The 24,974-nt window shown below is 37.1% G+C and overlaps 1 protein-coding gene across 7 annotated transcripts in view; it reads right to left on the reverse strand.

Moving 5' to 3' along the window:
* Strbp (spermatid perinuclear RNA binding protein) overlaps window positions 1-24,974 on the reverse strand; it is a 132,769-nt gene that overhangs the window by 64,543 nt on the left and 43,252 nt on the right. The gene's annotated exons all lie outside the window — the stretch shown is intronic.

Genomic DNA, 24,974 nt, shown 5'->3' on the forward strand with positions numbered 1-24,974 from the left:
AGAGGTTCTAGATAGCAAACATGGTGCTAGCAGGCCTTGCCCTTCTCCCATTCTCTCTGCCTTGCTAAACAGTTAGATTACATTAAAAAACCTAGTCCACTTACTAGTCTATTCCTCTATTTGGCAACTTCTTCCTCAGTCCTGAGGCTGACTATCAAGGTCAAACTATCAAAGTATTGAAGTCCAGTCCCCTTTTGGCTCACCTAATTAACATGCCCAACCAAAACAAACCAGTTCATCCTAACACAGGGTTTCCCTTTTTCTCTCTGCCTATGGACCATGTCTGTCTCCTCTCTATCCAGAGATAGTCCTTTGCATTACTTAAAGTAAATATAAATATCCCTTATCCCCTTTTTCCTCCCTTACCTCTTTGCTCCCCTCTCCCTTGTCTCCTAGCCCCTGTCTTCATCTCTCTGCGGGGGGGAAAAAATCTCCCTTGTGTTGAAAACTTGGTCTTGGTGTGCCCTGTGCCAACTCTGGTCCTTTCGCTTACTTATTTTTAAAAAAAATGCAGCTATCATCTGCACCAAAAAACAGACAAAACAAAACTTTTCCTATAATAATGTAAAGGCTTAATTCCATCATGTGGTTTGAACACTTGCAACACTAAACAGAAGCCAAAAGGTCCTTTCTGAATTAACAATATGAACAATGCACAGCAAAGGCTGCGATGCTAATCCGAAATACACTGTACAAGCCATCTTAAGTTGATGAGCAAAACAGATAAGATCTTCGCATCACAGAAAGGGTCAAGAAAGCACATTCCTTCCCTAAAATAGTCTCTAGCCTTTTCCAATACTTGGCACACCTTTCCACATATGACTGAACAACTTTCAGCCAGTGACATTATTTATTTTACGGAAGCATCAACATGCCAATAAATTTCAACAAACATTTATGGGTCATCTATAGTAACCCAAATACTCTCCTGAGAATTTAAAAAACATGTCAAAAAAGACAAAATAAACAAACAAACTAGCTGTTGCCCGTGTAACAAGTTCAAAAGGAAAAAAACTGAAATGACAAATATAAAAATAAGTAATTGAAGCTGGATGTTAGAAAGTATAGGCACTCAGAAAAGACTGAGCATGCAGGAACATTCTGAAACACAAAACACAACCATCAGGCTGCACAGAAAAAGGCAGCACCAATCAATCATTTCAGAGATTATCTAGGTAGTCACAGCTGGAGCATAACAGGACAAAGGTTAGCAAATATGTTTAAAAGAGACTAACTTTTCTTCTACTTGACTCTGTCTTCATAGTACAAGTGGAAGTACAGAAAACGTGAATTAATAAATGTATTCCAATTAGATTTTATTTATCAACACTAAAATTTCTAAATAATTTTCACATCACAAAATACCAAGTATGCCAGGCAGTGGTGGCACATGCCTTTAAATCAAAGTACTTGGGAGACAGAGGCAAACGGATCTCTATGTAGACCATGCCGGCCTGGTCTACAGAATGAGTTCCAGGACAGCCAGAGATACAGAGAAATCCTGTCTTTAAAAAAAAAAACAAAAAACAAAAAACAAAAGCAAACTTTTAAAAACTCAGTGTACTGGACATATAAAAGCACAATGTGAGAGCCAGGTCCCAGCAATCAAGAGGTAGATGCAAGATGAGGCCAACCTAATCTATATAGTAAATTTTAGGCAGAGTTATACGGTAAAATCCTGTCCCATCCCATCATCAAGTGTTGGCAAACCTGAGTCCTAATACAGAGTCCTCCACAAAGATTATACACACACACACACACACACACACACACGCACACGCACACGCACACGCACACACACACGCACACACACGCACACGCACGCACACACACACATATACATATATATGTACATATATATTTCCTTTGGAAAATCGATCTCAATAGTTTTAAGCATGAGAAATGACAAGCTATGATTCCTGTTATAAAAAGCTCTTTGATGGTTGGACAGATGGCTCAGAAGTTAAGAGTAAGACCTGGATTTGGTTCCCAGTACCCACAGCAGATGGCTCACAACTAACTGTAATTCCAGTTTCAGGGGATATGACATCTCTGGCCTCCATGGGTACCCGAAAACATGTGACACATGTAAACACAAAGGCACACATACATGCACATAGCTTTTTTTTTTTTAAAATAATCTTATGGGGGATTGAAAATAGGAAGAGAAGACCACTTCAGAGACTTAGTGGTCAGTCTAGCTGCACAGTGACGTCTCAGTATTTTTAGGGAATTGCTTCCAGGAAACACCCCCTTAATAACAAAATCCACAGAGGTTGGACTCCCTGTGATAAACTGATATAGGGTGTAATGACCTCACATATTTTAAATCATTTCTAGATCACTTATAATATATAATAGAGATGCCTTACAAATCATCATTATACTGTATTCTTTAGGGAATAATGACAAGGAAACACTCTATACATGTTAAACCTAACTTTTTTCTTCAACCTCAAAGGTTCTGACTTGTGCAACTAACTTGTAAATAATGTGCAAGAAGCATAGAACGTAGGAGTAAAATCAGAAATATAATTTTGGATACACATGAGGAGAATTTATTATATATTCAAAACAAGCAAGCTGGATATGGACACAGATTTAAGAAGAAAAGTCTAAATTAGTAAACATGGCAGTTTTCAGTGAAACCAGAAGGTTCTACAAAAGCAGGTATACTAATGAGTGGAAGAGAAAAGGAGACAAGATAGAATTTTAGAAGAGGGGTAGGCATGACCTGAGAAGTAGAAAGGAAAATGTGAACTGTGTTGCTCAGAAAATGAAGAAAACATAGAAAGCTCAAGATCTAAAAAGGAAGACAATGAATGCAGCGGGCAAATGGAATTCCTGAAGTATGTGGATAAGTGTGGTCTCGCTATATAGTTTCTTGGTCCTGGTCCTGAACTTTGGTTCTCCTGTCTCAGCATCCCAAGTGCTACGATTACAAGTGTACACCAACACACATGGCTTAAATCCCAAATTTTAGTCTGTTTTCAACTATGGATGTCTATTAATTCAGAGATACTTCTTTGGGAGCTCTATGTACTAGCAAATAAAGTAGTCTTGCCACAAACAGGAGTTCAGTCTTATATACTACTCAATCCCAACACTTCAGTCTATGCTTGGAACACCTCAGGTGCCTCTTCAAAACCTCAATGACTTTTCATTAGCTAAGTAAATGGTACCCACTCGGTAAGAATGGCATCTAACCAAGGTCTTTTATGAGGGAACACTAACAAAATTCTCTACCTGCCACTTCTCATACTGCCGTAGTTCCAGGCCACACAGGGAACAGATAAATTCAGATTTATATCAAGTCTGCCTCTCCATAAATTTAAGTAATTCCTGACAATATAAGGTATTTCTTCCAAACACATTTTAAACTTTTTTATGACACTTATATTGCTAGATTTTTAACTAAAATTGCTTACACCTCTTTTCGTAATACCAAGATACACCTTATACTAGGTACATCTTATACTCAGGGGACTCCTAAAGATCCTAGTTATCTATCCTTAGAGAATGCTATTAACTGTAGCATTCAGAGAATTCATTTGAAGGACAACATAGTCTCATGTACGTGGTGAGCAATTACCCCTAGTGCCTTCAGTAAACTTTTGACCCTTCCTCCATCAGTACAAATTACATTGTTAGTTCTCTAAAAACTCTTATCCATACCCCAGGATAATATTTAGTGATTCAGTGATACATATTCAGCTCTATTCTTGTCAGAAATCTTGGAATTTTAAAAACACAAAGATGATCCTTCTAAAAGTCTAGCCTGTTATTTTATAATCCTGTCCTCATTTTCTTTCCAATTTTAGATAACTACTCACTAGGTCAGAACTTACAGTCTAACATGGCTACCATTTTTTCACAGTTCTTCCTCCCTTTTCATACCCTCACTCCTAACCCTTACCTAATTCAATTTTTATAATCATCATTTGCGATTCACATCAGCAATTCCTTTCCTCACCTGACAAAATAGTAGGTGTGGTTAAATCCAAGCCTCTTAGCTATATCATCAGTAAGCTTAGGCAGCTAAACATGGGAGGAACAGGAGTCTCACCAGCAAACTAATAAGAAATGTATGTGCCACCACCATCTGGCTACAAATGGGTCTTTTTATAACAATCAGTTTTAGCCTTCAAAGACTCAATAAGAAAGAGTTCCCTCAAACAGAGGTAGTGCTATACCCCTTGGGGTATTTAAAAAACTAAATCTGTGACTGAAGAAATGGCTCCAAGCACTGGTTCTTCTTAAATAAGACTCATATTCAGGTCTCAGTACCCACATCAGGCAGCTTACCCACCACCAGTACCTCCAGCTCCAGAGACTTCCATGCCCTCTTCTGGCCTCCTTGGGTACACATATACATGCGCGCACACACACATACACACACACACACACACACACACACACACACAGAGGGAGGGGGGAATATATGAGAATGAATTTTGGACCCCCTTTGGGATATTTATTATATATCCAAGTAAGCAAGCTGGACATGGACACAGATTTAAGAAGAGAAGTCTAAATTTGTAAATATGGCAGTTTTCAGTGAAACCAGAAGGTTCCACAAAAGTGAGTATACTAATACTTTTTTTTTAATAAAACACTAAATTTCTTATTGTACTATCCTAGTATTAGTAAAAACAAGACCCTGGGTGGTTACCAGCAACCTGGGGCTCTAAGATATGCTCCAGTGTTCAAGGACTGCCCCAGCTAATTGGCAAACAAGAATCTTACTGAAAAAAGCTAACTGTTCAACTTTTTCACTTGTTATTTTATTACATTTTTATTTTGTGTAAAGGAGGAGAGGGAAGTATACACAAGCCACAGCACACATGGGAAAGCCAGAGTTGAGACTCTCCTACTGTATGGGTCTTGGATAGCTAAACTTTCTCAATCTTAACAATTTCTTCATATCTTCTCTTGGCACCCGTCTTTACAAAGAAAATTTCACAAATCGTGGCCTGTTATATGGCTATAACTACAAACCAATTTCTTCCTTCCTCTTTTAAGGACCCAATTTTTTGAGCTTATACTTTTGATTGACTTTTTCCTCCTTTCATGTTTCTCTAAAATCCATGCCAATCAACTTGTAGCCACAGTACTTCTACAAACAGGTCTGGTCATAATCCCCTAGAATTTGCATAATGTTCAGTGATGTAAATGATTTAATTTTCTTAGTTGACATTTCAACCGCAGGTGACAGAATAGTATGTTCCTAACTTGGGTCACTTTTAATCCCCTGGCATCATCCTTCCATCGAAAATACCAGTCAGTCACTCTATTCTCTCCCAACTTTATAAATTATTCTACTGTCTTATCTTTAAAACCTCCAGTCAGTGGTTCTCAACCTTCCTAATGCTTCGACCCTTTAATACAGTTCCTTATGTTGTTGTGACTCCGACCACAAAGTTATTTTGTTGCTACTTTGTTAAGTGTACTTTTGATAACTGTTATGAGTCATAATGTAAATATTTGATACGCAGGCTATCTAATATGCTTCCCCCAAAGGAGTCATGACCCACAGGTATCTCAGAGCTTAGCAGCTACACTCCTTGTAAATGCCATTTGTACACTAAAAACTCCAAAATTTTTATCAACCCAAGTTTCAGATTCCAACACAAGCACATAACCAGAGAAGCCTGGATGCCTAGTGTCCCAATCAACTCTACAAACACAACAGAGTCCATTTTTCTAATCCTAGGTCTTTCATCCTCCTCCCCATCTTCTTCCTCTTCCTATTCCTCCTCCTCCTCCCCTTCCTTTCTTTCTCCTCTTCTTGGTGACAGCTACTCAACAACTCCATCCCTCTAACTGCTCAGGACAAAAACAAAGAAATCATCCCTGACTCCTCTCTTCCTTCCACATCCCACATCTGAGCTATGAAAAAATCCTTTCATCTTTATCTTCTGGCTATCTAAAATCTGAGCAATCCCATCTTCCACCACCAAATCCCTCGTGTGAATTATACTATTGGTTCCAACCTGTCTTAAGTTCCCACATCGTATTTGTTTTGAGCAGAGTTTCTTTTTTTAAAATCTCAAATTAGGCAATAGCGCGTTTCTGCTTAAAACTTTCTAAATAGCTGCTTTCGGGCTGGCAAGATGGCTCAGCGGGTAAGAGCATTGATTGCTCTTCCGAAGGTCCTGAGTTCGGATCCCAGCAACCACATGGTGGCTCAGAAGCACCCGTAATGAGATCGGACGCCCTCTTCTGGTGCGTCTGAAGACAGCTGCAGTGAATTACGCCCGGGAACGAGCAGGGCTGGAGCGAGCAGCGCCGGCAGAGGTCCTGAGTTTAACAACAGCCACACACATGATGGCTCATGACCATCTGTACAGCAACAGTGTACTCATACACATAAAATAAATAAAATAAACCTTAAAAAAAATAGCTGCTTCCTATGTCAGAGTAAATACTTGTTAATAATTAAGGCTATCAATCTCTCCAGTAGTCTTGACTCCCCATTTTTACCTCCTCTGCCACTATCTTCACTTGCTGTGTTACATCCACATTGGAATCTCTGCTTACGGTTCCTACCCTCAGACCTCTATCTTTGCTAGTAGTTTATTTACCCTTCATAACCATGTAATTCCATGCCCCATTGTCTCAGGAATTTGAACAAATGCACATTTATCATAAACCCAATTCCTTAACAGTCTACAGACAATAGAATCATCCTTCAACATATATCTGTTGTATTAGTCTCAAACATATATCATTGGTACATGAAAGCTTTATTGTTTACTTGTTTTCTACCGCTATAACAGTTCCTGGCACAAAGGAAAAATTAGAATTTCTCAAAGTATTTTCTTATACAGCACTGTATTTAATGCCCACAGAAGTACTGAAAATGGTGGGAAAAAAGAATAAATAGCATAAATGTATTTTATAATATGAAAGCACAGATATACAAACATGTTCAATGGCCCTTCTACAACCAGAATGTGGTACTGGCAGAACCATCCATCCAACCAATGTCTCTAGAATCCTGAGTTCATATCAAATGTTTCCAGGAGTATATGAAAGAGCAGGTGTGCATTTAATTTTGTATAATAATCTGTAAAAGCTCAACTTGACATCTTTTCATTTAAACTATGCCTGACCATGAAACAGCAACTGAACTGTGTAATCCACAGCATCTGTTTATTGTTTCTTCTCACAAAAAGGTTGTGATATAGGTCATGAAATGATCTTTAGAATTTACAGATCCTGTGAAAATTCTGACCAAAAGAAAAAGGGTAGTATGAGTCAACAGTTAAGTGCTACAGTATTACCTGCCCCCTGCACCTGATGAATCACACTTATCCCAGAAGGGTAAACCAACACCTTGGTAAACAAGCCAACAGTATTAATTCTCAAAAAAACTCTTCTGCTGGCATTCTGCAGAACAGCAGAACAATATGAAATTAACACAAATATTTCTCTTAATTAGGTAACTTTGCAAATTTGACTCAAGAACCTGCAATCTTGCTCTCAATACCCAATAAGACTAAATTAGCAATTTAAAAGAAAAAATTGTTTTGTTTGTACCTTGACAAAAATTTTAAAAAGTTTCATTTATACAAAAGTGCTGAATATTAAAAAGTATCATTAGACCATTCAATAATACAACTTAACTTCTAGCTCTTGCCAACACTCACTCCCCTTTCCAGCACTGCTCACAAGGTTAAAAGCTGTGAATCTGGGTCAGAAAAGACAGAGACCTTTTCAGGACAACTCGGTATCTCCAGCTCATGTGTCAGTATTATAACTCAGCCTTTCTTTCCCCCAAGCTCCTTTTAAAATAAATTGTGACATAAGTCACAAGATTAGCGCTACTAGTAATCTGTGAAAAGCCACAAGAGAAAAAAAAAAGTTGAATACTGTCAGACATTATAAGCAAAAGAAAAATATGACAGGCTATATAATTAATGTAAAAGCAACTTATCTGTAGTACAATTTCATTCTAGCTACTGCTGAGGAATGAGCTAGTAGTTCTAAACAAAACCCAACCTCTTTGAGTCTCAATTCCTTCATTCATAAAATTACAGAGTGAGATAGTACAATGGGGCTCAGCAGGTAAAGGTGTTCGCAGACAGCCTGACAACCTGAATCCATCTCTGGAACCCATATAATGGAAGGAGAGCAACAATTCCTATCTTCTAACCTCCACAGACATGACCTGATACACACATGTACACACAAATACATATACAATAAGTAACAGACTACACTCAAATTATTTTTTAGCTAGTTTGTTTAAACTTGATTTTATGATAAATGACAACTCTCCAAGTACATCTAATATGAACAGACTTAACTTGTTCTTTAAAAGTATAATATTTTGCAATACAATCATATTTTAAACACTGTACCAAAAAAAACTAAGAACATCTAATATGAACAGACTTAACTTGTTCTTTAAAAGTATATTATTTTGCAATACAATCATATTTTAAACACTGTACCAAAAAAAACTAAGAAACAGGAAACTAATATTTTTTTTTAATTGGGTATTTTCTTTATTTACATTTCAAATGTTATCCCCTTTCCCTGTTTCCCTCCACACCCTATCACATCCTCCCCCTGCTTCTGTAAGGGTGTTCCTCCACCCACACACTCCCACTTCCCCACCCTCAATTCCCCTACACTGGGGCATCTATCAAGCCTTCATAGGACCAAGGAGCTCTCCTTCCATTGGTGACAAGGACATCCTCTGCTATATATGCAGCTAGAGCCATATGTACTCCTTTGTTGATGGCTTAGTCCCTGCGAGTTCTGGGGGGTCTGATTGGTTGATATTGTTGTTCTTCCTATGGGGTTGCAAACCACTTCAACTCCTTCAGTCCCTTCTCTAACTCCTCTACTATTAGGGACCCAGCACTCAGTCCAATGGTTGGCTGCTAACATCCACCTCTGTATTTGTAAGGCTCTGGCAGGGCCTCTCAGGAGAGAGCCATTACAGGCTCCTTTCACAGCATGCACTTCTTGGCATCCACAATAGAGTCTGGGTTTGGTAACTGTAAATGGGATGAATCCCCAGGTGGGACAGTCTCTGGGTAGCCTTTTCTTTAGTCCCTACTCCATATTTGCACCAGGGAGGATACCTAGCTAGGAAACTAATATTTTAATGTAACTGGACAGAGAAAATCTTGCCACATTGGCACCATAAAGGTTAAGTAGAGAGAAAAAGACCCATGGGGAGGAAAGGAGGAAGGAAGGAAGGAAGAGAGACCAAGAAGAAAAAGGGAAGAGAGAAAGGCAGGCAAAGCGAGGAGGAGGGAAGGAGATCTTTGTGTTCAGAACTGAGAGGAGTTATCTTGGGGTAATACCTATCAAAAGGATATAGAATCAAGGCAGCAGATGATGATAATGGTGACAGAACAAGTTCGTTTTGTATCAGTATCTGTCTCTCCTCTTAAAAACAATGATGAAAGGCTCATTGGACATACATTCTAAGTTAAATGGTGGTGTAGTTTCTGACAGTAAGTCTTATGTACCAGTCAGAAGCTGTCTGGATTTATAAGAACAGAATCTGGCTGGTGAAAGAACTGCAAAGGAGGCAACATATAGTGATCACAACACATAGAAAATGTCAGCTACAAATGAAGGAGCTAAAGGAAAAGCTTACAAAGTTGGGACTTAAAATGAAAAACAGTCTCTTAAGAACATTTCGGCACCTGTCAAAAGTTGCCCAAGTGTGAATTAACCATAAGGATGAAGAAATAATCTTCAACTAAGTGCGTCTTGTCTTCTAAGCAAATGCTCTACCACTACACTGTATCACCAGTCCTAGTCACTTATTCATACTGGTTTTGCCAGTATATAGTACCCTAATTTTTAAAAGTGTCCTGAGAATAGAAAATGAATATGAATAGAATATAAAATATCAAGTATCAATTAACACCGAAAAAATGCCAAGCAATAGTGAAACACAACTTTAATCCCAGCATTCAGGAGACAAAGGCAAGAAGATCTCTAAGTTCAAAGCAAACCTGGTCTAGAGTGAGTTCCAGGACAGCCAGGGCAAAACAGAGAAACATTATGCTGAAAAAAGAAAAAGGGAAAATAATCTGTTTTAAGATAATAATCCATCATATGCATGTAACTGCATAAGATCAAGTGAAGACTGAGAAAGCATTAGAAATAAAATCATTGTATTTCAAGAATCACCTACCATATACAAAAACGTTTGCCAATCTATAATAAAGATGAAAAAGAGGGAAAATTTAATCATATTTAATATTCTTTTAAGTTGCCAATTAAAAAACACCAGTAATCAAACCACAAAAGATCTAAAGCAGTGGTTCTCAACCTGAGTCATGACTCCTTTGGGGGTCAAATGACCCTTTCACAGGAGTCAAATATATCAGATAGCCTACATATCATACATTTACATTATGATTATTAGCAGTAGCAAAATTACAGTTATGAAGTAGCAACAAAAATAATTTTGTGGTTGTAGCCATCACGACATAAGGAACTGTGTTAAAGTATTACGGCATTAGGAAGGTTGAGAACCACTGACCTAAAGTATAATCTAAGAAACAACACCAAGTGTTGATTCTCTGGACTTACATTATATTCCACTGAAAGGCTTATTTCTAATGAAATCATTCTAATAAATGCAAACCTACATAACTCAATAAACAGTTACCAGATAAAAGGTAATGTACACTTCAAACTTACATTAACAACTTGTTAGGTCACTTTCCCTAAAGACATCTGATTTAAGGCTTAACTCTCCAAACAGTAAAATAAATATATCCACGGGCCTGTTATTATTTTTCATTGTTCTTTACTAACATCATCTAAAGACACTGGCCTTTTTTTTTTTCCTTTGGTTTTTTGAGACAGGGTTCTCTGTGTAGCCTTGGCTGTCCAGGAACTCACTTTGTAGATCAGGCTAGCCTTGAACTCAGAAATCCACCTGCCTCTGCCTCCCAAGGGTTGGGATTAAAGGCGTGCACCATCACTGCCCAGCAACACTGGCATTTTGATACTGCAAATTTATACCAGCTTCTCTGACATGTTTTGCATTCAACTTCATAAAGATTAATGAACCTTTGTCAGGCAGTAGTGGCAGACATCTTTAATCCCAGCACTCAAGAGGCAGAGGCAAAAGAATCTCTATGAGTTCCAGGACTTTCAAAGCTACACACAGAAACCCTATCTCAAAAAAAACAAAAAAACAAAAAAAACAAAAAAACAAACAACAAACAAACAAAAAGAAAAATCTTCATTTAAATGTACTTCTTGCTTATCAGTCCTGATGCTTCAATGGCATTTTACTATTTCCCTTGAAATAAAATTTTAACAGGAGACAATCTTTATTTTTCAAACTTATGACAAGTTTGATTAGCATCCTTAGGTTATATGTATTGAGTCTAGTTTAAACAGTTCCTTTGGGGGTAACATTTCTAAATTCAGCAACTAAAATAATTGCTGTATTTTTCCTATGTCAACTTTAAAGCCTCCTTCCATGATAGACTGCTTCATCACAGATTCAATAGTAACCTCTTCCCTCTCTTTTTACTAAGGATTCTTAACATAGAATGTTTTCTTCATTATTATCTACAAAATGAATTAACTAAAATGTGAACTAGAAATGACATATAATATGCAATTTTAAAATGCCAAATGTGAGCTGGAAAGATGGCTCAGAAGTTAAGAGTACTGGCTGCTACTGCAAAAGACCTGGATTCAATTCCTAGCACCTACAAGGCAGCTCATAACTGTCTGGAACTCCAGTTCTAGGGAATATGAGACCCTCACACAGACATACAGGCAGGCAAAACACCAATAACATTAAAAAAAAAAAAAATTTTAAAAAAGATGCCAATGTGGCAAGAAAAGACTCTAAGCGAATCACATCACTATTTACAGTTAATACTACTTTATGATATTTCACTCCCAATTAGGTACAAAGATGCAAATAAAATGTGGTTAGAAATACGTATCCTACATACATTCTGATAGTGACCAGAATTGTGATTCCCCATGTTGTAGGCGCTGGAATGAATATTAAAAGCATTTAATTACAACAATAACACATTATGTAGAACACTGTTGCCAGGCAGTGGTGGCCCACGCCTTTAATCCCAGTACTGGGGAGGCAGAGGCAGGCAGATCCCTGAATTCGAAGCCAGTCTGGTCTACAGAGCAAGTTCCAGGATAGTAAGGGCTACACAGAGAAACCCTGTCTCAAAAAAATACTTTTTAAATTTTTATATATATGTCTCTCTGTGTGTGTGTGTGTGTGTGTGTGTGTGTGTGTGTGTGTAGATATATGTATGATGTGAATTGAAAAAAGAGACAGCTAGGTGTGGTAGCTTTCTGGAATTGGGGCAGGAGAATCAGAAGGTCAAGATCAACCTCAACTAACTACATATTTAGTTGAGGCCAGCCTAAGTTACATGAGACTTTCTCAAAAAAGTCAAAAAGAAAAAGAAAAAAAAAAAAAACAGATGGGGGGGGCCTCAGGAATTAAGACCAAAAAAGGGGGTGGAGCTAAGAACTGCTATGTGTCTAAATAAATTCAAAGATTAAGTTTTAATATTACTGCATATCTAATATTTAAACTTTTTTCTATGTTAAATATTGAATATATAATCAATTATATAACTAAAATAAGCTATAAATTAAGAAGAGGGCAAATTACTATATAAATAATCCATACATTGTCCAAATTTTAAATGGCACATCATATCAACTAATATTCTAATAAAGTCAAAATGTAAAACTGTATTTTTTAGGAAAAAAAAAAACAACCTTAAAAACTTCCAAAGAAACTAAGGAGAAACCACATCTCCCCACCCACCCCACCCTTAGGGGTGGGCAGGGGGAGGAAGGGTTGGAGGGTGTTACAATGTCCATCCTTTCAAACTAAGAAGTTGTAAGTTTTAAAATTCAAAGGGTAAAAATTTAGTGGGATTAAGTTTCTAATCTAAATTGTGCAGCTAGCAGACAAGGCCAAGACATGAAATCAGGTCTTCTTAGTTCTAAAATGTATATTTCAATGATATCAAGTTCATTCTTGGAAGAAAACAAAATAATCGAGTGACAAAAACAATTAGAAAACATAGAATGATGATGAGTATTTAGGTTAGAGGAAGAAAAAGACATCAAAAGGAGTTAAACAGTAACATTTTGGGTCTTTGGTCTCTCCATCCTGCCTCTTTCGGGTCAGATCATCTCCTCCCATGTGGACTGTGTAGCTGTGACCTACATAAAATGTGCCACAGTGAGAGGTGTCTCCTTCTACAACTCCAATGAGTTCCTCTTCCCTGAATCCCTATCCCTTTGCCTGTGTCCTATATACTGCCACCTAAGTCTCCTTGGGCAGCAGCAAGTGAAAATAGTAACATGTTACACCCTCAGTAATCATTTGTGTATAACAAGTTTCACCTCCATAGACCTTAGCTTCCCCATATATAAAATGAGAAGTTGAATTAAATAACTTTAGAAAATAGTTCATACTCATATTTTATTTTAATAGATTTTTTCCAATTTACTTTTTATTTTCAATTTTTCAATCTTTCAGAAAAATGTAAACATTACCATACCACTTGTACACATTTCACTTAGCTTCACTAGGTGCCATTTCAATATTTGCCTGTAGTAACCTTTATAAATGAGCTCCTGTATCCCTTAGACACAAACCACTAGTAGTTTTGTTTTTGACAAAGAGATAAACCAGACCATTATTGATCATAATCCACAAAACACACTCCTAAAAACCATAATCACAAATGCCTTAATCCAAATGCTGAAATCTCGTAACACCAAAATCTGATGTTTAAAATCCTAAAAGTTATAATGGCAAAATAACAAATGCTGAAATCCAGAAAACCAACTTCTCGAAAGCCCCAATTCTCATATTCAAAAAGGCTTTGAAAGCATGGGCCAGTAAAATGGTTCCTCAGGTAAAAGTGCTTATCACTGAGTCCAATTCCCAGAACCCACATGGTAGATAAACTACCACAATTTGTCCACTGACCTCTACTCATGCACACACATACACTTTTACAACACTACTGGTGGTGATAAGCAGAAAAAAGTTGTATGACTTTAATTTTGGACATTATTGAAATTTAGAGACCAATGAGATGACCTAGGAATCCCTTAGGTGGGAAGAGAGGACTGAATCCTGCAAGTAGTTTCCTGACTTCCACATGTGGGTTGTGGCATATGTATCAAGAGTGTGCTCTCTGGCACACAAAGTAAATACAAAAAAAAAAAAAAACTAAATACAATGTTAACAAAATGTTAAAATGTATTTTACAAAAGACAGTTCAGAAAGAGGACAGTGGGGAAGTAAACTAGCATTTCTATGCTAAATTGGAAGCACCTAATAAATTAAGAGATTATTTCCACTAGTCACAACTGCCTCTGTATTTTGTGGTGAATACTTTATCATTTCTTTGGTTGATCATATCTGAATCCCAAATCTTAATGAAGCAGAGCCAAAATCCATATAGTGATTAAAAAGCTAATTCAAGTATATCATAGTAACCCAGGGCTGAGGAGGAAGGAGGAAAAGAAGTTGTTCATGCCTAGCCTGGACAGTATAGCAAAGCAAGATCTCAGAAAATAAATAAGCTGGTGGGGATGGCTCAGCAAGAACTGTTACAATTTAGCAAACATTTAGAAGGTAAGCCCATAGGATTTCCTAGAAGATTGGATATAAGATGTGAGAAGAATGATGTTTAACCCCATGGTTACTGAACCAAACAACTAGCGTATAGCACTGCCTTCATCACACATGATAAGACCCATGAGTAGAGTGTATTTTTAATGGAAATCTGAACCAGAAAGGTCACGCATTGACTATGGGACTATGCAATCATTTTTTTGGAAAAGACTGATTTTCAACCATGTTCCACTCTTAATGTCTTGTATACATCCTAGTTATTAGGCAGTTGAATACATGACTTTGAATAAACATCCTCCAGCTGAAATATCTTAGCAAAAGATACTAACTTATAATCCAAGGTAAATGCAGTTTTTCAATGATACTTGGAAGACATACAAGTCTAGATGTTCTCAATAAGCTTCAAAGTTAAGTTAAAAAAAGTTAAAGATAAAAAAGAAACATGGAACAACAAAGGAAAAAGAAACTGATAAGGATTTGACAATAAAATACGAAGGAAGACAGAAGGTAGACAACACATCATCCTGAAAGCAAAGAGTACTTAAAGAGGTATGAGAGTACTCAAATGCCAACTGCCACTTTTACATCAAACCAAGTGACTGAAAACTGACTACTAATTGTAGTCATGGCTGGCATTACTCATAACCTTGTCTAGGGCACTTTCAGTTCAAAAGCAAAAAAGCCCTGATACAAATGGGCTTAAGAACATGATAGAGAAACTCTGAAGTAGTCATACAAGGACAACGGAACTATAAAATCATGCAATCATTTCTGTAAAACAGATGAAAGTTCTTCGAAATAGCAAATATGAATTGCTAAGTATAGACTCATACACATTTTTAAAATATGTTCAAAAAGTTGTTAGATGGTATAGTACATGCCTTTAATCCAAACGCTGAAGAGACAAAGGTAGGTGCATCTGAATTCAAGGCCAGTATGGTTTACAGAGTAAGTTCCTAGACAGCCAGGGCTACTTAGAGAAATCCTATCTCAAAAAAAAAAAAAAAAAAAAAAAAAAGAAAAGAAAAGAAAAGAAAAAAAAAGAAAATTAAAACTTAAAATTAAAATAAAAAAAATTAAACTTTTTTTCATAATAGCTAAAACATGGAAACAAGTCTAATGTCATCACTAATGATCAGATAAGCAAAACATAGTATATCTATATAATGAAGTATTATTACCTGGTCATAAAAAATTACAAAGGACTGATAACATGTACATAATATGAATGAGTCTGAAAACCTCTAAGGTTTGAATGTAAAATGCCCTTCATAAGATCACAGTTTGAACACTTGGTCACCACTGAAAGCTCTGCTTGGGAAGATTCTGAAACCTTTTAGAAAGTAAAGTCTTGCTTGAAGAAATGAGTCACTGGAGTCAAGTCCTTAAGGTTATATATTCTGGTCTCACTTTCTGTTTACTCTGCTTCCTGAGTATGGATACAATGTTTGAGACCTGCCAACTTCCTGCTACCCTGCCTTCTGCTCTATCTATGATGAACTATACCAACATGAAACTGTAAGCCAAAACTAATTCTTTCCTTCATTAGTACAAGAACATTAAACATTAGTACAAGAACACTGAATACAAAATTAGGCAAAGAAACCAGATACAAAGACCACGTATTACATGACTCCAGTTAGTTAAAATGTCCAGAACAAGTAAATCCTATAGATGTGGCAAGTCAATCAGTGATTTCCAGAGTCTAGAGAGGAAACAGTCAGAAACTGCTTAGGGTTTTATAAGGGGTAATAAAAATGTTCTAGAATCGGTGGTAATGGATGTACAAGGATGAAATATACACAGAATCATACCCTTGAATTTTATATTATATGTTAACTTAGTATTCTATTACTGTGAAGAGACACAATGACCACAGCACAAGGAATACATTTAACTTTCAGTCTCAGAAGTTTAAATTATTATCCTCCCTCATGGTGGAGAGCATGGTAGCAAGCAGGCAGGCAAAGTAACTGCGAGTTCAACAAACTGATCCTTGGGTAGTAAGAAAAGTGACCCTAGGCCTGCCTTGAAATTTTAAAACCCCAAAGTCCACCTCCGGTGCCCTCTTTTATTACAAAAGAAGGCAAAGAGCTAGGTGCATTCCTTTAACCTCAGCACTTGGAAAGCGAAAGAAGGCAACTCTCTTGACTTAAGAGGCCAGCCTGAAGTACATAGCAAGCTCCAGGCCAGCCCAGGCTACATAGTGAGACCCTGTCTTGAAAGAAAAAGGGAAAAAGAGGGATAGAGAGAGACAGAGAAAGAAAATGGTAGGAAATGGTAGCTTAAATGTCGGTTAAAGTTAAGTCAATTGTGGGTTTTTTCTTTGTCTTGATTTTTTAAAGAATTATTTATTTACTTTATGTATATGAATACACTGTCACTGTCTTCAGACACACCAGAAGAGGGCATCAGATCCCATTACAGATGGTTGTGAGCCACCACATTGTTTCTGAGAATTGAACTCAGGACCTCTGGAGGAGCAATCAGTGCTCTTAACCACTAAGCCATCTCTCCAGCCACAGAGGTCAATTGTTTTAACATGAGAAAAATTACCCATTTATGTAGATAAACCCTGTCTGGAGAATTACAAAACAAAATATGGTGATATAAGAAAAGATTGAGTAAGGGATCCTATATCACTATCCTGAGTAGTTAGAAAGGGGAATAACACGTAATACATAAGAGCTTTATATAATAAAAGCCCAGGTAGCTCTATGATTAAGAAGAATGAGGCTGGGGCTGGTGAGATAGCTGAGAGGTTAAGAACACTGGCTGCTCCTTCCAAAGGTCTATCTATAAAGGGTTCTGCCCTTCTGGTGTGTAGGAGTACAGGCAAAAAGAAAAAAAAAAAGAAAAGAAAAAAAACATCAGTACATAGTACTTCAGTAAAGTGGAAACAAGTTTATCAGTTGAATAGAAGTAAGGGTATTACTGTTTTAAAAAGAAAAAAGAAAACCAAGTCCACTGTGGTGCATAGCTTTTCCCTATAGAGGAGAGGCAAGATGAGCTTAAACTAAAGGCCAGCATGAGTTATACTATCTGGACTGTATGTAAGGCAGAGAGAGAAAAAATCTTGTAACTCAATAACTATCTAGGAGAATGATAGTATGTGGACTAAGTATTGATTGTCTGGCAGCATTAAAGGCCCACAGAGATTTTTAATCTCAAGAATTTGAAAATATGGTCAGTCAGCATGGTTGTCTATGTGTGTTTCCAACTATGTTCAAATGCACAATGCTAGGAACCAAACCTGAATCCTTTGCAAACGCAACAAGTGCTGTTAACTGCTGAACAGCCTCTCCAGCCCTCTCCTACTTTGCTATGTTTGGGGGCGGGGGGAGAGGGGGCTGTCAAGACAATGTTCCTCTGAAGAGCCGTGGTTGCTCTGGAACTAGCTCTGTAGACCAGGATGGCCTAAGAACTCAGATCTGAGATCCCACTCTGCAGCCTACTTCCTAGGTTATAAGATTAAAGGCATACAACACCACCACCCAGCTCTCCTAAATTTCACTCCAATTCAAAGTTAGTAGTCAGAAGACCAGGAAGTATAATATTAAGATCCTATCCATGTCGGGCAGTGGTGGCGCACACCTTTTAAACCGAGCACTTGGGAGGCAGAGGCAGGCGGCTTTCTGAGTTCAAGGCCAGCCTGGCCTACAGAGTAAGTTCCAGGACAGCCAGGTCTATACAGAGAAACCCTGTTTCAAAACAAACAAACAAACAAACAAACAAAAAAACCAAAACAACAAAAAAAAATATCCTATCCACTCCCAACATCAAATAAAATACTAAGTACTGAAGATTTAATGTACAGAGCTTTCTCTTCTTTTTTTTTTTAACATGGTCTTTTTCCCCCAATGCAATGCTCTCAAAATATGTGCTTTACCTGTCCTATTTGCCTCTAGAATTAAGTAAATACAATGAAATGACCTTTTTACTTTTTGTAGACCAAACCGGCCTAGAGATTCACTTGCCTCAGTCTCCTAGTTCTGAGATTAAAGGTATGTGTTACAATGCCCAGCTAAAACAATGATCCTTTCTTAAAAGAAACAAATCTGTCACCTTTCCTTGGCTAGGGTTCCCCATGAATTAGCTCAATCTCCCTGTTTCTCTGCACTCTACCAAAACCATCCTGCCAAATGTATCCTGCAAGTATATGGGCTTGCTTACAAATTAAGTTACCTGAACAAAGCGCTTTCCATCTTTCTCCTGTTGTGCTTCTATGGGGCATATAGCTCCTTCATACTGCTGCACTCAATTTTTGTCTTTCAATAACCCAATTCAGCTACCCATTTCTCCAGGAAGTTAAGTTACTCTTGCAGAGGACCCAGGTTCAGTTTCTAGGACTCACATGTTCATTTACAACCACAGGCTACTCCAGTCTCAGGGGATATAACACATTCTTCAAACCTCCACAAGCACCAGGCACATGTGTAATGAATATACATACATTCAGGCAAATATATATTTCTAAACATATTATATTTGCCTAAATGTATGTATATTCGTTACACATACTATAAATCTAAAACAGAAAACAAGAATAATGAAATGCTATGGGAAATAAGATTGTTTTGTTTTGCAAAACAGGACTTCTCTGTGTAGACCTGGATGTTCTGAAACTAGCTCTATATACCAGGCTGGCCTCAAACTCACACAGATCTACCTGTTTCTGCCTCCTGAGTACTGAAATTAAAGACATTCACCCCTGTCAGCAGAAATTAATTATTAAATTCATCAAAATAGATGAATATAAAATAGACTATAAACAAAATATAAAAGAGAATGTAAAAAGAAATATAAGGGCTGGAGCACAAATGACCAGTCCCTTGTAGAATGGTGGACATTGCTATGTGTGCCTGTAACCCCAGCATTGGGGGGAGAAAAGCAGGCAGATCCTGAGTACTTGTTGGCCAGTCAGCCTATGTGACCTTTCCAGTTTAGTGAGAGACCTTGTCTGAAGGCAGTAAGACAGAGAGTAGGACACCAATGCTCTGTCCTGGCCTTTTTATGTGGTATGTAGGCATCTGTACACTCATGTACATGTATCACACATAGCAATCCCCTTCCCTACAAACAAAACATACAAACAAAAAACCCACTAAAAAACAAGTGTGGACAATGGAAAGAGCATTGGATGAGCCTAGGATTTGAGCAATGTTACAGAGATGGCATTTGTTTAGTGATTTTTTGTTAGATACACCACCACTCTAAGAGACCTTTTTTTTTTCCCCTGGGGGGGGGGATATGGTTATGTCTATTTGCCTTGTGAAGAAAATTAATAGCATAAAGCTTCAAGTTCTTTTTTGGTTGTTTTGATGAATAATTATAATACAAGACTGATTTGGATTATTCTTTGTAAAACTAGTTTTAAAGGAGGCATAAATTTGGAATTATTTTGTTTTATATTTATTTGTACTTCACTATTGACATTTTCTTTGCTTGTTTATTTGAGACAGCCTCACTATGAAGCCCTGGCTGGCCTGGAATTTGTAAGTAGCCCAAGCTGGCCTCAAACTCTCTTGACTGAATAGATTGACCCACCTCTACTGTCTGTGTGCTAGGATTAAACAAACCATGACTGCTTCATGGTGTTACTTTAAAAGAAGCAATTAAATGAAAAAAGTAGAATCAGCACTTTGAAAATCTTCTGCCCAAAGAAGCCACTTAACTATATTAGTTGAATTTCTTTTAGATTTTCATTGTAAGAGGGTCACATATATAATCTGTTAGCCAGAGTGCATAAATTTATATATAAATTGTTTGTTTATAAATTGTTTCAATGTACTACTGTTATAATTTTCCCTGATTTTGTTATGAAAATCTTAGACATTCAAAAAGCTGAAATAATTATATATATTCTACAATCAATACATCAATTGTAGTGCTAAATTTTCCTTTTATTTATTTCATATTTTCTGTCAGTCTTTTTTATTTTTTATTTTTTGAGACAGGGTCTCTCAGTATAATACTGGCTATCCTGGACTTGCTTTGTAGACTAGGCTAGCCTCAAACAAACTGCCTGCCTCTTGAGTGTTGGAATTAAAGGAGTGTGCTACCATGCCTGGCCAAGCAGGATGACAAAAGATACAGACCCATCAGGAATGAAGGTATGGGGTCAATCCTCCAGGAAAAGAGCCAAGACCTGCTGAGGTGCTTGCTGAGGGGGAAGGAAATACAGAATGGGTAGTAGAAGAAGGTAGTTATAAATACCAGCTAAGACCACATAATCAGTTGCAGAAACGAGGATTATAAAGTAATATGAATGCTTCTGTCTTATTTTGTTAAGAATACATTTTTCTTTCTTCCAATTTCTTTAACATCAATTGGTATTTAAGTTGAGACACAACCATCTGTACAGCTACAATGTATTCATACACATAAAATAAAATAAATCTTAAAAAAAAAGAAAGAAAAAAAAGAAGCTTTCAAAGTTTGGTATATTAAAATGGAATATACAAATCCCAGCACTTGGGAGGCAGAGGCAGGTGGATTTCTGTGAGTTCGAGCCCAGCCTGGTCTACAGAGTGAGTTCCAGGACAGTCAGGGCTACAGAGAGAAACCCTGTCTCGAAAAAACAGAAAGAAAAAAAAAAGGAATATATAGTCATGGTGGTGGCTTTAATCCCAGCACTTGGGAGACAGAGGCAGGCAGATCTCTTTTTGTTTGGGAGCTGCCTGATGTACATACAAGTTCCAGGCCATGGCTACATAGTAAGGACTTGTCTCAAAAAGGGGTGAGGGGGGGTTGAAGAGAGGATGGCTCAGCAGTTAAGAGCACTGATTGCTCTTCCAGAGGTCCTGAGTTCAATTCCCAGAAACCACATGGTGGCTTACAACTGTCTGTAACGGAATCTAATGCTCTCTTCTGGTGTGTCTGAAGACAGTGGCAGTGTACTCACATAAAATAAATAAATAATTCTTTAAAAAAAAAAAAAAAGGCGGGGGGTGGAGGGTAAGGGATACCCTGAAGTTCCCATGTTATTTTCTGATTAATAATCCACCTGGTCAAAGACGTAACATTCTGCAACAGACCAGAGATTCCAATGCCTAATTCAAGTTATCAAAAAATCTGAACTGAAAATACACTACCCACAACTTTAATACTGACAAAAATTCTGGATGTGATGGCATAAGCCATTACCTAAGCACCCAGAAGGCTGAGGCAGGAGGATCACTACTAGTTCAAAGCCAACCTGAACTATATAGCAAAAGACACTGTCTTAAAGACATTTAAAAAGCTGTGTATAATGGAACACTACTTTTATTGTAGCATTTGAAAGGCAGATAGAGCTCTTCCAGTTTAAAGCCAGCCTGATCTACACAGCCAAACTGTCTCAAAAAAAAAAAAAAAAAAAAAAAAAAAAGTTGAAACTATCCAATCATAAGGAATACATTATTTACTTTCTTTTTTTTGTTTGTTTGTTTGTTTGTTTTTTTGTTTTTCAAGACAGGGTTTCTCTATATAGCCCTGGCTATCCTGGAACTCACTCTGTAGACCAGGCTGGCCTTGAACTCAGAAATCCGCCTGCCTCTGCCTCCCAAATGCTGGAATTAAAAGGCATGCACCACCACTGCCCAGCAGGAATACATTTACTAAAATCTAATGACTCATGTCTGTAAATCAGAACTTGAGAAGATCATCTGGAGTCCAAAGACAGTCTGGGCTACATTGTGAGATCCAGGTCAGCTCAGGGAACAGTGTGAGACAGAAACAATACCAAACAAGAAAGGAAGAGACACATTTACAAAAAGAAGTGTAACTGTTCTAATATTTCTCAAGAAAGGCAGAAATAGGAGACATATGTACTAAAAGAAAATATTACCGTTCTAATATGTTATTTCTATCTTATATTTCCTAATTTCTATATTTCCTTACTTATTTTATGTGTCATTTTATCTCCTGGAAGCAAGGCTATAAAGTGTTATTTCTAAGGTGTGCAAGTATTCCATTAGGTGACATATCTACAGAACTGTCTCATTTATTAATGTAATGATGACTATAAAGCAATGCAAATTCCTAAAATGCTTTCTGAATCTTTAAAATAAGATCATAAATGAGCCATATTATTAACAATACAAAAGTGGAGACCACAGCAAGTATAAAAATTGTTGCACATAATTTTCTGATAAAAAAAAATGGCTCAGGTTAAGAGTACCGACTGCTCTTCCAGAGGTCCAGAGTTCAATTCCAAGCAACTACATGGTAGCTCATAACCGTCTATAATGGGATATGATGCCCTCTTCTGGTGTGTATGAAGAGAGGAATGGTATACTCATATACATAAATAAATCTTTTTTAAAAATTTCACAAAGATGTAATATGGACTGTTCTGACTTTGCAACTTCCCAGCTAGTTTCCTGTTTCCTGTTTGAATCTCAGTTGTCTTGTGTGCTGTAGGAATACTAGCGCCTACTTATCTACTTACTTGACTGAAAGGACTGTAACAAGAATCAAGAGTTCAATGTGTACAAAAATACTTTACAAAGTGAAGCAGAACTGTTTTAGCATTTGTTTGTTGAGTTGTTGTTTTTAAGACAGGGTTTCTTTGTGCAATCCTTGCTGTTCTGGAATTCACTCTGAAACCAGGCTGGCCTTGAACTCAGCAATACACTTGCCTCTGCCTACCTGGTGCTGGGATTAAAAGTGTACACTACCACAGACTCTACTCTAGCATTTTTACTGTAGCTATTATAGCTTTTGTATAGACTACTACCTTTACACCAAATTCTACTCTCCATTACTTCCTAATGCCAAGACACCTGCAAAGAGACCTCTTACATTAAGATCCTATAAGTGAATGATACTAAGGTGTAAGCAATGGAGTTAGAAATGATCCTGTGCAATATTCACCTCACATGCTTATAAGAAAATTTCTTGACCCACATTTCCAATAAGAAAAACCATGGGGAACACACTGAATATAGGATCCCCAATTCACTTTGATACCTACATGCTTTTATAAAGGAAAGTCATGTGCTAATGTGAAACAACTGTCCTAGGCTACTGTAATTCATTGAAATCAGGGAGTTTACTCACTGTATTTTCAGGTCTATATAATAAAGCAGGTAACATACTGTGTAAGAAGAATACAACCATAGAATCCAAATAGAAGCAGGTTTCTAATGTCCTCATACAGAAATTTATAAAAGATAAAATCCCAATGCTGACAGTTTGCCAAACAGGTATTATTTTAGGAGAGAGTAAAGCATAGTGGTAGGAAAGTAAATAGGCTCTGAAGTCAAAGTAACTCAGGTTCAAATCCCTGCTCCATCATTGCTATGTGACTTTATAATGGAATTCAACCCCTCTTATCACTTCTAAAGATATTACACCAAAAGTAGGAATAAAAGCAGTACTAATATGTCACCAAGCTGCTGTTTAAATTTAAACACATGATTTAAAGCTGCTCAACAGAATATACGGCAGCCAATATTCAGTAAATGTGAAGCGGTTCTTATAGTCTACCATGATCCTGCACAGTTTCACAAAGCTAATCATTTATCAGTGAAGCACTAAAATACTGCCAAAGATTATCCTTGACATAGTGTGTGATGTGATGTGTTCTAGGAGATACACAATTAAATGAAGATTCCTCTACAGACAAGCTAAAAGCCATCTAATTGCCAGTAACAAAAGAAGACAGCTACTTAAAAGAAGAATGTCGAAGGTTCAGGCTATTTAATCAAATCATCATAGCAACCAACAGAATTGTGCAGAAAGCACAATTTTTACATAGGCTGTCTAGAACTCTGATAGAACTAGTTTTCAAGACAAAATTATATCCTAACATAACACATATGTACATGGATTTACAAGAGAGTTGAAATCCAATTAATCCAAAGATGTAAAAAGAAACTACCCAAGAAATTTTCAGAAATGTTTACACTGCCTCTAACAGTAAATTATAATGCATAAAATCAACAGAACTTCATTAATTTACACACATACAACAGGAAAGCCACAAGAGACATGTCTATCGTAAAAACTCAAAAAAAAAAAATCTGTCCTAGCTTCACTTTTTTTGTTGTAATAAAACAGTTTACAATTGCAGATTATTGTCCAGTAGCAAGGGCCTGAAGCAGCCAGTTATATCACATGTATAGTTAAGAGCAGGGAGAAACTAATATATGTGTGCTCATTTGCTTGTGCTCAGCTCAACTTCTCTGGAAGAGTTCAGTACCCCTTTGCCTAGGGAATGGCACCAATGGGATGATTAACAATTAAGGCAATCTCAAACATACCCACAGGCCAACCCAAGGTAGACAATCCTCAAGAGTATATTCACAGGTGATTCCACCTTGTGTCAAGTTGATAATTAAAACTA

The sequence above is a fragment of the Mastomys coucha genome, unplaced genomic scaffold (assembly GCF_008632895.1).
Source record: "Mastomys coucha isolate ucsf_1 unplaced genomic scaffold, UCSF_Mcou_1 pScaffold15, whole genome shotgun sequence".
Classification (NCBI taxonomy): domain Eukaryota; kingdom Metazoa; phylum Chordata; class Mammalia; order Rodentia; family Muridae; genus Mastomys; species Mastomys coucha.